This window comes from Triticum aestivum, chromosome 2D (genome assembly GCF_018294505.1).
Source record: "Triticum aestivum cultivar Chinese Spring chromosome 2D, IWGSC CS RefSeq v2.1, whole genome shotgun sequence".
In the NCBI taxonomy this organism is placed as follows: Eukaryota; Viridiplantae; Streptophyta; class Magnoliopsida; order Poales; family Poaceae; genus Triticum; species Triticum aestivum.
In genome coordinates, this window is record NC_057799.1 from 25,438,828 (window position 1) to 25,444,301 (window position 5,474).

A 5,474-nucleotide genomic window follows, 5' to 3' on the forward strand; every position below is an offset into this window, starting at 1 on the left:
CCCGACCCGGCCGCCCTCGCATCTGCCCCGCGCGCGGCCGGCCCTTCCCCGCGCCAGGCCACCGCCGTGGCGGCCCTCCACCGCCTGCTCTGGCCCGTCGTCCGTGCCTGCCCCTCCCCCGAGCCGGCCCTCCCCCACGGTGAGCTCCCTCCCTCTCTGTAGATTTTTTTTGTTAATTTTGTTATTGTTCATAGTTATGTAACTAGATGGATGGATGCATAGTTAGATGATAGATGATTTGATGATAGTTACAAATGTGAGAAATGCAAGAAATGCAATTTTTTTAACAAGGGGCATAATGTTAGATGATAGATTTTTTGATGATAGTTGCAAATGTATGATGATTGTTACATGATAGATGATGATGTTGATGATGATAGATGATGATGTTGATGATAGATAATGATTTTATTTCATGGAAGAGATGATATAGGATGCTGATTTTTATGACTCGGTGATTATTAGATGATGATGATGAATATATTGTGATGTACTTAATTATTGTCACGGTGCAGGTTCTGTGGTGTTCCATCTCGGTGGAGTGATCGTCGTAGGAGCTGTTGGTCCCCGGTCGTCCGTCTGCTATTCGAATACTTCCTCTACAGCCGAGGGTGAGCTACGAATCATGTCACTAGATTTCATTCTCAAGTCAACTAGCGTAACCTAGGTGTCTCCCGTCCAAAAGGGTTGCATCGATAAATATGCATTCAATTGCATATTTATCACCACAGCTCTTTCGGATTGTCCAGCGTTTTCCACGGACAGCCCGAGGATGTGTAGATTGGGTATGTTCTCCATGTTCTACCCCGTTCCGAGACAGGATTTCGGCGGCGCCTCCCCATTGTTCTCCGGAGCACATTCTCTCGGCTATTTGCCGAGATGTGTATCGGAGAATAGCGGGGAGGTGCTGCCGAAATTTTTTCTCGGAACGGGGTAGAATGGAGAACGTACTCAATCTACACATCCTCGGGTGGGATTAGGACCCATCTTTACCTATTAGAGATGTAGATGGATTCAACGCGGTAGAAACTGAAAATTTGATGTGATTAATTTAAGTGAATCCTTAATTATGTTGTGTGGCTTGCAAAAAAGCAGAGGATGGCAGATAATCAGTGGATGTACACTGGTTTTATCCGTCGGAATCGAGTAACATCAGAGTGGATCGCGAAAACCGATGTGTATTTGAAGGAGATATTCCGTCGTCCAATGAGAATTATCCCACCATGCCCCTGTGCGAGATGTGCCAGACGTCACCGTAGAAATCAGACGGACATGAGTGAGCACCTTCGCACGCACGGATATATGCCAAACTTTGACATGCCGCCGATAAGCATAGCCGAGCAGGACCATGGTAGAGAGGAGGTGATGCGACAACGCTTCGATGGATGAGGGTGGTGGCGGGGATGATGATGGTGGTGACGGGAAGGGGGTTGACAACAAGGGGTGGCTCCATGGTAACGCAAAGCTACCAAAGCAGGTTCCTGCTACTGAGGAGCAGAAGTGGCTCATTGAGCCCACAGGGAAAGAGTAAGTGCCACTTTATAATAATTTCATTATTTTGCTTGTCACATGCATATTCCGGTTGTTATTTATTTTGCTTGTCACATGCTAATAGTTCATTCTTTTGCAGCAACTGGATATATTCTAAAGGGGTCCGTATTCCCAACGGCCTCTCCACCCGGTTGTGTTAGGTCAGCCCATACGAACACTTTGGAGCAACATCCGGGCCAGACCCACAGCAAGATCCCCTCCGTGTAGACCCGGCGCGTCCGTTTCCCCCCTCCAGTTGCCGGCGGCGGCGCCGTTCGTGAGGGGGGCACACCCCGGAGACGCGTGCCGCCTCTTCGGACATGCCACCACACCACCCCGCATGTACGAGGGCCCGGTGCGACGCTCGGGTGGCATTGCTACCCCCCCAGGGCCCCCGTCCCGTCTAACCCTGTAGCGTTTGACCACGGGATCTAGCCCTTTGACTTTGCACGGACGGGCTTTGAGCAGTGGACCTATCCACCCGGTTGTGTTAGGTCAGCCCATAGGAACACTTTGGAGCAACATCCGGGCCAGACCCACAGCAAGATCCCCTCCGTGTAGACCCGACGCGTCCGTTTCCCACCCTCCAGGTGCCGGCGGCGGCGCCGTCCGTGAGGGGGGTTCACCACGGAGACGCGTGCCGGGCGTTTGCACCCGCCACAACACCTCCAGACTTGTGAGAGGCCGCCTACGCAAGCTTTGGCGGCATGCTAGCCCCCGGAGGCCGCCGACCACAATAGTAGACACGCGAAGAGCAATCCTCGTAGAGGGAATTGTTCAGATACTTCTCCATCACGAAAAATTATGAAAAATTACCATCAGTGCTACAACACATGTGCCCACGTCGTGCAAACAACTCATGATTTTATCGCGCTCTGAGTATTTAATAATATTCACGCCGCATCGTTACCGCAGAACGTCTACTACCGTGTCATCGCCGTCCATGAGGGGCGGCACAACCCGGAGACGCGTGCCACCTCTTCGGACATGCCACCACACCACCCCGCATGTATGTGGTCCCGGTGCGACGCTCCCCCCCCAGGGCCCCTGTCCCGCCTAACCCTGTAGCGTTTGATGACGGGATCTAGCCCTTTGACTTTGCACGGACGGGCTTTTACCAGTGGACCTCTCCACCCGGTTGTGTTAGGTCAGCCCATAGGAACACTTTGGAGCAACACCCGGCCAGACCCACAGCAAGATCCCCTCCATGTAGACCCGACGCGTCCGTTTACCCCCTCCAGGTATCGACGGTGGCACCGTCCGTGAGGGGGGCACACCCCGGAGACGCGTGCCGGGCGTTTGGACCCGCCACAACACTTCCAGACTTGTGAGAGGCCGCCTACGCAAGCTTTGGCGGCATGCTAGCCCCCGGAGGCCGCCGACCACAATACTAGACACGCGAAGAGCAATCCTCGTAGAGGGAATTGTTCAGATACTACTCCATCACGAACAATTATGAAAGATTACCATCAGTGCTACAGCACATGTGCCCACGTCGTGCAAAAAACTCATGATTTTATCGCGCTCCGGGTATTTAATAATATTCACGCCGCATCGTTACCGCAGAACGTCTACTACCGTGTCATCGCCGTCCATGAGGGGGGGGCACAACCCAGAGACGCGTGCCGCCTCTTCGGACATGCCACCACACCACCCCGCATGTATGAGGTCCCGGTGGGACGCTCCGGTGGAATTGCTACCCCCCCCAAGGGCCCCCATCTTGCCTAACCCTATAGCGTTTGACCACGGGATCTAGCCCTTTGACTTTGCACGGACGGGCTTTGACCAGTGGACCTCTCCACCCGGTTGTGTTAGGTCAGCCCATAGGAACAGTTTGGAGCAACACCCGGGCCAAACCCCCAGCAAGATCCCCTCCGTGTAGACCCGACGCGTCCGTTTCCCCCCTCTGGGTGCCGGCGGCGGCGCCGTCCGTGAGGGGGGCACATCCCGGAGACGCGTGCCGGGCGTTTGCACCCGCCACAGGGTGTTTGCACCCGCCACAACACTTCCAGACTTATGAGAGGCCGCCTACGCAAGATTTGGCGGCATGCTAGCCCCCGGAGGCCGCCGGCCACAGTCGTTGACACGCGAAGAGCAATCCGCATAAAGGGAATTGTTCAGATACTTCTCCATCACGAACAATTATGAAAAATTACCATCAGTCCTACATCACATGTGCCCACGTCGTGTAAAAAGCTCATGATTTTATCGCGCTCTGAGTATTTAATACTATTCACGCCGCATCGCTACCGCAGAGCGTCTACTACCGTGTCATCGCCGTCCGTGAGGGGGTGGGGCACAACCCGGAGACGCGTGCCGCCTCTTCGGACATGCCACCACACCACACCGCATGTATGAGGTCCCGGTGCGACGCTCCGGTGGCATTGCTACCCCCCACCAGGGCCCCCATCCCGCCTAACCCTGTAGCGTTTGACCACGGGATCAAGCACTTTGACTTCGCACGGACGGGCTTTGACCAGTGGACCTCTCCACCCGGTTGTGTTAGGTCAGCCCATTGGAACACTTTGGAGCAACACCCGGGCCAGACCCACAGCAAGATCCCCTCCATGTAGACCCGACGCGTCCGTTTCCCCCCTCCAGGTGCCGGCGGTGGCGCCGTCCGTGAGGGGGCACACCCCGGAGACGCGTGTCGGGCGTTTGCACCCGCCACAACACTTCCAGACTTGTGTGAGGCCGCCTACACAAGATTTGGCAGCATACTAGCCCCTGAAGGCCGCCGACCACAGTCATAGAGACGCGAAGAGCTATCCGCGTAGAGGGAATTGTTCAGATACTTCTCCATCATGAACAATTATGAAAAATTACCATCAGTCCTACAGCATATGTGCCCACGTCGTGTACAAAACTCATGATTTTATCGCGCTCCGAGTATTTAATAATATTCACACCGCATCGTTACCGCAGAACGTCTACTACCGTGTCATCGCCGTCCGTGAGGGGCGGCCACAACCCGGAGACACGTGCCGGCTCTTTGGACAAGCCACCACACCACCCCGCATGTATAAGGTCCCGGTGCGACGCTCCGATGGCATTGCTACCCCCCCCCCCAGGGGCCCCGTCCCGCCTAACCCTGTAGCGTTTGACCACGGGATCTAGCTCTTTGACTTTGCACGGACGGGCTTTGACCAGTGGACCTCTCCACCCGGTTGTGTTAGGCTAGCCAATAGGAACACTTTGGAGCAACACCCGGGCCAGACCGACAGCAAGATCCCCTCCATGTAGACCCGACGCGTCCGTTCCCTCCCTCCAGGTGCCGGTGGCGGCACCGTCCGTGAGGGGGGCACACCCCGGAGACGCGTATCGGGCGTTTGCATCGGCCACAACACTTCCAAACTTGTGAGAGGCCGCCTACGCAAGATTTGGTGGCATACTAGGCCCCGGAGGCCGCCGGCCACAGTCGTAGACAAGCGAAGAGCTATCCGCGTAGAGGGAATTGTTCAGATACTTCTCCATCGCGAACAATTATGAAAAATTACCATCAGTCCTACAACACATGTGCCCACGTCGTGTAAAAAACTCATGATTTTATCGCGCTCCGAGTATTTAATAATATTCACGCTGCATCGTTACCACAGAACGTCTACTACCGTGTCATCGCCGTCCGTGAGGGGGGGGGCACAACCCGGAGACGCGTGTCGCCTCTTCGGACATGCCACCACACCACCCCGCATGTATGAGGTCCCGGTGCAACGCTCCGGTGGCATTTCTACCCCCCAGGGCCCCCATCCCGCCTAACCCTGTAGCGTTTGACCACGGGATCTAGCCTTTTGACTTTGCACGGACGGGCTTTAACCAGTGGACCTCTCCACCCGGTTGTGTTGGGTCAGCCCATAGGAATACTTTGGAGCAACATCCGGGCCAGACCCACAGCAAGATCCCTTCCATGTAGACCCGACGCTTCCGTTTCCCCCCTCCAGGTGCCG